The following is a 12,172-nucleotide window of genomic DNA, read 5'->3' as shown; positions in this document are numbered from 1 at the left end:
ATCTCACTACTTTCTCTTACTGGCTCCAACAACTGGCAGAAGAGAGTCCCAGATTTCTTTGTGAGTTGGGGGGGGGTGGCAGGGTTAAGTTTAATTCTTAACATTCTTTTCCTATAGTCTTTGTGTAGAATAACATACATATATTAAATGGTGTTAAATCTGTCAACCCAAGTTACTATATTTAGATCAGTACAGAGTATAGGATGGAGGCTTAAGTGACAATTAGGGAAAATATATTCAGAATTGTTGTCAGCAAATACTTTTCTCCCCCTTACCAGATAAGAATCAGAATCTGTCAAATGGCAGATCAGGAAAGGTGACTGAGGCAAAATGCTGGGGTCATTCTCCAAATAATCAGAGGTCGATGCTTGAAGAATAGTTGGGAAATGGGGTCCTAGTCATCAACGGTTAGTTATTAGTGTTATCCCTTCTCTCTCTTCCCCTAGTCTGTGATTTTCATACTTAGATGTCATGTTAACCAATACAGATGTATATAATTTGAAGTCTTTACAAAGCAAGAGGATTTAACAGCCCTGCTTCAATAAGTACAAACACACACTTACCCACTATGTTTTACGCCTGCCTGCAACAAAAACAGCTGAACAGATTGTGATGAAATTCAGAGACTGACAGTCTGACAAAAAAAAAATCCCTTTTTGTCTAAAATCTGGCTTCCATAGGTTTTGCAAATCTAAATATTTGATTTTGCACTGGAAGAGGAGCCAGTCTTATGTACAATTTATGAAATAAATGTGTAGATACATGTTTTAAAATCCCCAAATTTTGTCAAAACATACTGTCCGACTTTGGTGGTGGGTTTTTGTATTTTTTTTTTAAACTATGGCTTGGGTGTGTTTTCCCCATGGCTTTGAAGGCTTTAGCTATATTTATCTAATAACCACTCTTTGCAAACCAGGGTTTCAATAGTACTTTAACAGTAGTTTCAGTGTCGAAATGCCCTTTGCTCAGCAGGGAGCGTTAAGCCTTGCTGTATTATACTTCCAAGACGCTTGCGAGCTGGAGTTGGGAGATAGAATATTTTCTTTGAAGTTCGCCTTTCACAACACACTGGGATGCAAACAAGCTCCCGTTACTCAGTAGTCAAACAATCCTGGCACCCAGGGACCAAGACTAAATAGTGCACCAAATTTTCTAATTATGTCTTTGTGATATTTACTCCATGAGGTGAGGTGAAAGCAGATTCTAATCAATATAAGACTCCTTGTCTAAACAGGACATCTGAGCTTTGCAGGATTCTGTTTGTCGACTCAGTAACCCGGTGGTATGTCACCATCACAGGAAAAATATCTTAATTGATGAAAAACTTGGAGGAATTTAGGATAAGGTCCTCATAGACAATTCCTCCCCCCGCCTCAAGTTTATGTTTCTTAATGGACCAAAGATAAATCGCATATAAACAAGTGAAGTTCAAGGTTACAGCACATACATTCTCGTTCTTCCCCTACATTATTATATTGACTTATGGAGCCTATTTAGTACTAACAGTTTAATTGGCCTCTCTCTATTGTAATGAAATCCTTTAACAGATTTTTTTTAATACAGTTTGGAGGTTAAATTCAATTCAACAAACATGTATGAAAGCTTGCTATATGTCAGACCCTGGAAAAACAAAGAAGAACAAAGAGGTCTCCAGGTCCTCAAGGAGCATCACTCTACTGGGGACAGGTTCGATATCAGGGCCAGAATGTGCAGTAAAGATAAAGGAAAGCTTCCAAGGCAGGGTTTCACATGTAAGAGAGAATTCAAACAATTACTAAGCACCTACTATGTGCCAGGTACTGAGCTAGATGTGGAGGATACAAGGACAAAACTGAAAAGTCCCATCCCTGAAGAGACACACCACGGACTCAGATAATTAAATTCGGTACACACATACGTGCAATTACACACATGAAATATGCATATTATACCTATATATTTATATAATACAATGCAGTGGAGGGGGGAGAAGCCTCAACGATTGGAGGAATCAGGAAAGGACTCTTGAGGGAGGCAGCATCTGAGTGAAGCCTTAAAAGATCACAGGGGTTCCAAGAGATAGAGGCAAGAAGGGAGAGTATTCCAGCATGTGCAAGAGCACAGGACTAGGAGAAAGAAGGTTTCGAACACTGCTAGTCATCGATTTTACAACATTGGCTGAAGATTAAACAAATGAGAACTACAAATCAGAAACCAATAACAAAGGCAGAGTGCATGAAGTGCTGGATTGGAGTTAGAATGATTGAGGTTAAAACCCTGCTTTTGATACTTACTGGTTAGATAAAAGGGTAAGTTACTGAACTTCTCTGCCTCAGTTTCCCCATCTGTGAAATGAAGATAACAGCACTTACCTCATATGATTATCGTGAGATTGCATACATGCGATAACACATATAAAGTAATTTGCAAACCTTAAACATTGCAAATGTCAATTATTGCTATCTCGTAGGAAAAAACTATAAGGCCCTATAAACCTAGGGTGGAAAAAATGCAAGTGTTTTTGGATTCTTAATGTTCCCCCATCAACTAAAAATCTTAAAAGTCTTCGGAAGATATGAATTTGCAAAGTTTTCTGGTAACTGACACAGAAGTCAATATTTACATTTTAGAGAAGAGGAAACACAGAGACTAAAGCGACTTGTTCTTTGTCTCTCACGGAGAATCCGTGACTCAGAAAGGAGCTGAAACCTCTTTCCTGTAACAATTACTAAGACTGAAGCACCAGGAGAATGTTTTTGACCAAAGTCCTTCCCTCTCAAAACTCTGTGATCCTGATCCAGAAGATACTTTGGAGGGCTGACAAATCCGATTCCTTGCTGCCTCCCTACCTTATAACTTTTGGACACAGTCCAAAGGTGTCAATATGTTATTTTGACCTTGATTTGAAAGCAGAAAAAAGAAATGTCATCAGCTAAATTTGGTTCAAAGGACACAGGAGGATGAAATAGGTAACTAGTAAAAAGCAGTTGAGGAGACAGAAGCCACTCAAAGGTTGTTTAGGAAAGTATATTAGGCCAAAATAAAAACTACTAGAAACACATTAGGAGAAATGACACATTAAGAATACAGAATTCAAGAGTGAGTGGCACTTTAGATGAAGTTTAGAAAATTAAGCCATTGACCTGCAGTTGAGATTAATGCCAAACAAGGTGCCCCTTCTTCTGAAGTAATGAATATTCTTCAAACAGCAAGGGAGCACTGACTGCTGTTTGATGCTGATGACATTGAAAATTTAGGAGAACAAAAATTCCATCATTTTTCATTTGTATGCAAATTTGCCTGTTCCAGAAATTAACCCCTGAACCCCATGTCAGTTCTCATCTGGAGGAATTCTCTTTGCTAGCACCACACAGTGCAGTCTTGTTGCTATCCTGGGGTCACTAGGGCTTCCCCAGTTTAGGGGAAAGGAAAAAGACCAAAGTCATAATGCCTGCTTTGTTTACCCTCATTAATGGGGGATAAAGGAGCAATAGAAGCAGAGGCATGTTGTAAAATGCACATCTCTAATGCCTGGGCCTGTGTACTGGCATAATTGAAATGCAAAATGCAGCTGTACCTCTTTTGGCTGAACAGCTATCCCTAATCACTTCTACCAGTGTTAAGGTGAACTATGGGACAATATACAAATCCTATTACTCTGCTTTTCAGCCAGGTCTTCAGCTGTTAAAAAGTTCCTTTGTTACTTCCCACCTTAGACAAATGCTACTATCTACATGTGAAGGGGAAAGGGGTGATTGAGCTTTTTTAATTGATGTGGATTTAATTATGCTAATTTAGACAGCTGTAAAACGTTTTCAGGATAGCTACATAATGGTACTAGCAAATACAGGTGTCCTTCACTGCAGGGGCTTAATATTTAACCTTAGTGGCTTTTAAAAAGGAAGAGGGAATTCAGAGCCCTGGTTAACGAGACAGAGAGAGAGAGAGAGAAGGCTCTGCTTTCTAAACAATTTAAGACCCATCCAAGGAACTTCACCCCAATCCAAAATATCTCACACTGACTCATTATTCTTTCACTTGAGAGACACACAAGAGCAAGAAGGGAATATCCTCCTTCTCCTGAAACACCCTCTTCCTGCTTAAATGCTTAAAATGTGTGTGTAACTAGGTAGCCTAAAGTTTAGAGACTGAGTCTGGATTTTCTGATCTGTATGCATGAAACTAAAGGAGAAGGTGATTTCAGAAAGCCCCAACCTGGAAATCTGGAGTAAAAGCAATCTTCAATTTTCATATATGAAGAGCCATCACACGTTTAAACGAAGGGATCACTGGGAAAGACTAGAAATAACAACATTAAGGACAATAATAATAATGAGATACTGTCTGGCATAGTGGACAACCAGCTGGTCTCAGAATCAGGGAGGCTTGGGTTCTAATCTTACCACTGACATACTGGTGATGTGAGCCTGGGTGGTTCATTTAACCTCTGAATGCCCCAGGCACTTCTCTAAGACTCTACAAGTTGAAGAATAGTTGCCGATCTGCGTTGGCCAAGGGGGTGTCCTCACAGAGGGTTCTCTACACCAATAACATCACAGGTAGGGACTAAAAGGCTAGGGGCTCTGTGCTTTCAAAATACTTTACAGTCAGTAGCTCATTTACTCCTCACAAGAAGCTGGTAAAATGAGTAATATCCCAAATTACCACAAGGAAACTGAAATTGGCTGGCTGGTTGGCTACAAATCAGGCTTCTCAGGATCCAACAGCTTGGACCAGGAATGGAAGCCCAATTGGTCTCATCTTCTATTCAATATGCCTTGCTTTCCTGATCCCTTCTTACTACAACAGTGCCAAAGTATTCTGAAATCAATAGTGGGAAAATAGAAGGAAGTTACTTAAAATGCAATGTTCTCCACTCTGTGATGGGCTTTTGAATTGTATGGAGTTCTTTAGAAGTATGTCATAATGGGAAGGACTCTAGCCTAGGGAAACCTGGTTTCTAGCCCCACTTCTGCCACTATGCCCTTTGTGACTTTGGAAAAATATTTCAATTCTCATGGCTTCAGTTTGCTCATCTCAAAAGGAGGGAATTGGGTTAATTTAACTCCTAGGTCCATTCCAACCCCAAAATTGCAGAAATTAAAGTGGAAAGTTGTAAGAAATATAGGAAAAACAAATTAAAATCAAGAATTTATATTAATTCACATAGTTAAGCCTAAACAAGTGCACAATTGAAAAAGATATACGAAATGATTTTTCCTATCCCATAAGCATATAAACATAAAACCTAGGATATAGAAGATGACATGTAGAACCACCGATGGACTGCACAGCCCTCTTGACATAAAAGCACATACCATACTTCAGATAGTATAACAGAGAGCTCACTAGTTTGGGAGCCAGAAGACCTAGGTTTAGCATGTGTGGTAGAAAGAGCATTGCAGGGAGAAACAGAGGATCTGCTTTTGCATCCCAGGCTCTCATACTCATCACCTGTGTTCATAGGATCACCTGTGTGAGCTTGGCAACCAATTAACTTCTCTGGGCCTCATTTTCTCATCTGAAACATCATAGGATTAGATAAAAGGACCTCCAGCATCCTTTCCACCTTTGCACCCTATGTTCCTCGGCCCAGTACAGACTCCTACAAGTTGTGTGACCTTTGGGAAATAACTTAAATTTCTTTAATTCTCTCACTATTTTTCTTTTGTAGAGTGGAGACAATAACTCTAGTGCTACCTTTCTCTTAGGATTATTTTAGGGTCAAGTGAGACATTGTGTCAAGGGCTTTGTAACCATACATCTCCATATAAATGCAAATTAATTATTATTAGAATAATTCTAGGAGCTGTATGATTCCTGCTCTTCTGTGGGGCTAAAAATAAAAGGAAAGCCACTTATGTGGGGCCTTTAATAAATCATACACACAGCTCAAATGTTGTTAAGATATTTACAAATGGAGATTGAAATGTGGTCATTTGTAATGTAGTAGTAGTTCTATTAATAAAAAAAAAATGTGTTCCATTGACACGTTTTGTGGTCAGACACGTTTTACTGCCAGAAGTAAAGAAAAATAACACAGATACAAGCTGGGATATCAGAAAGGGCAGCTTACAGTGATCTTTTTTTTATCACAAAATACTTATTTTAATACTTCAAAAGATTTGTGATTTCATTAGCATGGGTATTCTCTCCACTCATGCAAACCACAAAGACTCTGCCTTAGGTAGACAGCCTATGTCCAAAACTAATCATCATCTGGTGGTCAGTCTTTGATGGTAAGCCTTTCTGATCTTAGCTGCACTGGTTCTCCCATGATGAATATACATTGGATCAGTGCACCCATACTCAAAGACATTCCAGCTTGATAGGACCTGGCAAGCATTCCACTAGCAAAAGCTTCAAGAGTCCAGGATCATGTCCATGTGAGGATGAGGTATAAGATTATAAATTTGCTGAAGTATCATTAAATATTAAAAAAAGTCAAATGAGCCAGAAATGTGAATTTTAGATTTTAATATCAATTCTGAATTATTCCAAAACTGTGCATAAAGTAAAATATCATAAATGCTGAAGTGTATATGTGTGTATAGGATATAATGTGTATGTTATACATATATGTATGGGTACATACATATTACTGTACTACAGTATGTACAACAGATTTGCTACTGGAAAGACAATAATAACTCATATTTGCATGTCATTTTAAGATTTGCAAATCTCTTCCCTTTAAATGACCTTATAAATTAGAAAGTGCAGGTTTTAATAGCTGCATTTTACAGTTGAAGAAATAGAGGTGTTAAGAGTTTAAATAACTTTAAACAGTAACACAGCTAGTTAGCACCTGAAATAAAACTAAAACCCAGGTCACAACTTCAAATATAGCTTTCTTTCTGCTGGTCAAGTAAAGTGAAGCTGGGAGATAGGTAATATCTTCCAGAAATCTGTCCCTCTTCCTTTATGGCATAGTCCCCAACCCAGTAAACAGCAGGAGGAGGTAAAGAGAACAGGGCAGTAGAAAGGAGAAGAAGAAGGAGGCACCATTGTAATAGAACCTTGGTTGTGGCTGCCCAGGACCAGAAGAGGGAGCAGGGCAGTCACTCTGTACAACACAGCAAGCAGAGAACCTTGATGTGGGACCTGAAGGAAGTAACCCCTCCCCCTGTCATGACAACCTGGAACAAAGCCCCAGGTGTCCTACTCTAGATATAGCTCTGTCCGTTATCCTATAAAGACTAGTCCATCCTTAACTCGTGGACAAAGTTTGAACTTCTGCCTTCTCTACTGCCAAAAGCACTGACCTACAGGACTGAGAAGATTCCTACTGGTAAAATGAGCCACAGGTCCCTCCCAGGTTCTTTCTTCTCTCTTCTACCACCCAGTGTCATCTAGATTTGATTAGGACATGTAGGTGAGAAGAAGGAGAGTGAGACATAGGAAGAAAAGGGAGAAAAAGCACTGAGGGGGAGGAGGAAGAGAGCTCCAATGAAAGGAGGAGAGAGAAAAAATAGAGGAAGCCAAGTAGGAGAAAGAAGGGAAAGTGGTTTACCCAGGACAACAACCCTCAACAAACAAGGCCTCCACTCATTAGACTTCCAAGACAAGCATTGTCAATTTTGTTAAAATTAGTTTTGTTTTATAAACAAAGCTAGAAGGAACTTCTAAGGTGTTTTAGAGCAATGCCCTCATTTTAAAAGTCAGGAAACTGAGGCCAGACCAATGATGTTACTAGCCCAAAGTCACTTAGATTTTAAGTTGCCTTAGGGGGGATTTCAACCCAGCTTATCTGACTTCAAATCCAATGTCCTTTCCACTACATCCTACTAACCTCTCTAGAGATTTATTAAAGAGACATCATTGATTTGTATAATAAGACCACTTGCTGGTTGGCAGTATTGATATGTCACATGACCACACTAATTGCAATATGTTGAAAAATAAAATTCAAAATGGTGGAATTGCATTTGACAGGTAAGTAATGTAAGTGGATTTTAAGCTGCAGATTAAGGACAATGGAAGAAGAAGGTGTGAAAAGACATTGGAGACATGAACTTGAAACTGAACTGGCAATATTTCAAGGTTACCTGATAAGTTGGAGGCAGATGGTACAGTGTGGTGAAACATCTGGCACTTCAACCTTCGAGAACTGGGAAACATTCTAGAAGATGGGGAGGACAAAAGAGGAAATGTCAACCATCCTCTTATTTCTTCTTATAAAAAAACCCTTAAACTTTAACTAGTGGGGTACTCAGAAAAAAAGCCACATGATGGAAAGTCACAACCACTGGCAAAATCAAGCTATCACATAGACTAAAATTTCATTGCTACTTCATCAGATACATATGTATAATATACCATTCTTACTAATAATAGCACTTTCCCCACAACTATCCAATAATATAAAGTAGTACTGGTATCATTGTCCCCAATTTTACAGTTGAGGAAACTGAAGCAAAGAAGTCAACGGAGGTACCCCTGGCCACACAGCTACTAAGAATGGAAGCCAGGATATCACAGGTCTTCTAAGTACTGCCCTCTTGCCACTAAACTATAGTGTCAGTGAACATGTTAAACATATTCTTCCTTAAAAGTACATGGTAGAATAGTTTAACCTCATGAGATCACAGAGTGATTAGATTTAGAGCTATATGTGACCTTAAAGATCATCTAGATTTTATAGGTAAGAATATGTAATCACTTGTCCATGATACACAGACGGACATTTCCATTACCAGTAAACATGTTCTTTGATCATATATACATTTTATCTAAATTTCACATACACACACATATATATACTCACACATATTCAATATATATTATATATGTGTGTGTATGTATATATGTATGTGTGTATGTATGTGTGTATATACATACATATATGTACCCACAGATATTCAACATACCTATGGTAAGATTTCCTATGGTTTTGTCCAAATCTTTTAAGGATTTTCCCACACACGATTACTGCTGATTTCTGCTGGATCTATGTGAGGGAAACAGTGCTATTAAAACTCTTAACCCTGGACTCCCCAAACCAGACTTGACACATTCTGTAGTGTTTGCAACTATTAACTAATCCTTCCTCCTGGACACTTCTCTGGCTTTTGCAACCCTGCTTTCTCTTGGTTCTGTTCCTCCCTGTTCAACTGCTCCTTCTCAGTTGCCTTTGCTGAATCATCTTCCATCAACTTCTACCACTACTGTAGTCAACCTTCAAAACTCTGTTCTAAGCCTTCTCTTCTGTCTCTAAACTCTTTTCTTGATAATTTCATCTGCTCCCATAGATTCAATTATTATCTATATTCAGATGATGCCCAAATTCCTATTCCCAATCTCCCTCCTGAATTCTAGTCCCAGATTCCTGGTTGTCAGCAGGACCTCTCTACCTACATGCCTCCTAGATATCTCAATCTCAACTTCCCATTTCTGTTTTCTTCATAACATCCTCCTCCTCCAAGTCACCCAGGTCCACAATCTTGGAATCTTCCTTGGGTCTTCCGTCTGCCTCACCTCCCATATCCAGCTAGTCGTCAATTCTTATCAATCCACAATACTTCACATTTGTCCCCTTCCCTCTGCCCCACCTACTTTTCCAGTCTTATTTTGTATCTCTCCCTATTAAAATCCCTTTGACACAATCAAACTGGTTTGCTAACAGTTCCCCATACACAAACTTCCTTCCACTTTCAACTTGTTTGCCTCTGCATGAGTAGTCCCCCATGCCTGTCATGTACTGCCTCCTGTGGCAGATGAAAGATGAAATGACTGAAGAAACAAAGGTTTGAACTTCTCAACATATCAATTTATTAAGCAATGCATGCTAATTGTCCAACAAAGTGCAGGTGAAAGATGAAATGACTGAAGAAACAAAGGTTTGAACTTCTCAACATATCAATTTATTAAGCAATGCATGCTAATTGTCCATCAAATGGGAACCAGCAGTCTTCCTCAGCTTTGGCACTGGACCCCTAGTACTGAGGGAGACAGACTTTTATACATTAAAAACAATTAATCAAATAAGAACACTTAATTAACCATGATACAATATTAGGCAATCTGATCTCTAATCGGAGAAAAAATTAGGGACTTTCCAAGTTGGGAGGTGGAGAGCCAATATGTGCAATTCCTTGAAATCAGAAAAAAGATTCCCTCTCCCCCCAAGTGTCTGTATAGAATCAAAGGAACATGGAAACAATAACCGATTGATCAGTATAGGACCAGTTTCTAGATAAGACACATGGGTTGCTTGACATGCATAATTGTGAGAAAACTCTTTGCGTCAGTCTTAGGATCTGAGTTTCTGGTCAGCATAACCTTGTTAGGGGTGGCAAACCTGTGGTCTTGAGGCAATATGTGGCTTTCTAGGTCCTTGGGTGTGAACTTTTGACTGAGTCCAAGTTTTACAGAACAAATCCTTTTATTAAGGGGATTTGTTCTGTGAAGGTTGGATTCAGTCAAATGATTGCACTTGAGGACCTAGAGAGCTACATGTGGCCTCAAGGCTGCAAGCTCCCCACCCCTGACTTAGATAAGGATCTCTAAGCAGCAGGTGGAGGTGGTCCAGCTTCCCAGCCACACAGGGCTAGGTTCAAACCATGCAATAAGGTTTTCTCCCAGTTCCTACAATAGAATGAAGTCTCTTCACAAGAGAAAGAAATTGAACTAGACCCATAATTGACTAGAAAGGGAACTGAGTTAGCTCCAGAATTGAGTCATAAGGTGAAGTCATCATGTTTCACCTAATCCCCAATACCTTGCTGTTCTAATCCCCTCAATTCCCTCACTCCTCTCCTCTGCCGAGTAGAATCCTAGCTCAGCTGCTACCTAGAACACAAGGTCTTTTCAGAGCCTTCTAGTTAAGTGCTCTCTCTTTTCTGAAAACATTTTATCCACCCCCCCCACCTTTTTTTTTAACCTATCTGTGTACATGTGTATCTCCTCCACTCCCTGCAATCAGTAAAATGCAAATTCCTTAAAGGTAGGGATGATTTCAGTTTTGTCTTTGGATCCCTAAAGTCTAGCACAGTGGCTTGCACAAAGTAGGCACTTAGTAACTGTTTGTTGGGTTGAATTCAATTAAAATTTGAGTTGCTGGGGTAGAACAGGAGCAGAGATGAGGCAAATGTGACTGCCAGGCTCACAGGATACAGGTGTCGGTGGTGGTCATGTCAATATTGGGAAGGGTAGATTGGGTAGCATGTGGCAAAGGAAGGGAGTGTGATGAACTTGGTTTAAGTCAGTGCTTGCACTAAGGGCTGGACAGGGACAGGAGGCAAGGTGCCATTTTCACATGTTTTCAGACAAGCCTAAAGCCATCTTGTTGCTTTTTTATCCAGCTTAGTTAAATGAGCCACGTCTTATTTCTCTGAGGGAAATTCAGGGCATACTATCTCACTTCCTTTTTCTCTCCTTTTAAACTCTAGTTTCATCTATGATTGAACCTTGCAAAGGGTTCACATGAAGACATTCAATTTGCCAACGAAAGTCCTCCTGTCTTTTTTCCTAAAATTGTTTTTTGATCTACTCATATTTATTGTTTACTCTCTATTGCTATGGCATCTTTTATTAAATTTAAACCACTGCTTGTATTCGATGAGATTCTTCAACCAAGCCTTTCCTATGCTCTGGCATACCCCACTGCCCTATTTTGATTTGACTCCAGCTCATGTTTTTATGCTTCAGCCAAACCAACCCGATTATTGACTACACAGGGTTGGTTCATTTACACCTTCTGAGCCTTCCCAATAGGCCATTGTTCTCCATTAATCATAAACGACCCCAGAATGCTGTTTGGAAATCTTCTTTCCCACAGGAAAAATCACCCTCGTCCTGAAGAATCCCCAAACCACTACGTATAGATTGTCATACATTTAAACTAGATGTATCTATGACATGTACAAGTGTTGATACATTTTTGTCATATTTATTCTTACATATTTCACATGTGTTTGTCCTGTATGCTCTTTCATTGTTAGCTCTGGAGGAATAGGGATTTTTCTCTTATAATAACTGCTTATAGTACCTAGTGATTGTATTTAAATTTTAAAAGCACATGTGAATCACCTACTATGTGCTAGGCATGCGGCTATCAGTAGATAAATTTCTTAAAAGATCACATTTTCATACAATCTTTATAGAGAGACCTTCAGATCAGCAAATAAGTGAAATGGTACTTAAAATCTAGGGAGAAGGTAACTTATTTGTAATTTAAGAATTCAAATCTCTA

The sequence above is a fragment of the Trichosurus vulpecula genome, chromosome 2, assembly GCF_011100635.1.
Source record: "Trichosurus vulpecula isolate mTriVul1 chromosome 2, mTriVul1.pri, whole genome shotgun sequence".
Classification (NCBI taxonomy): Eukaryota; Metazoa; Chordata; class Mammalia; order Diprotodontia; family Phalangeridae; genus Trichosurus; species Trichosurus vulpecula.
Note: the sequence above shows the minus strand (reverse complement) of the source record.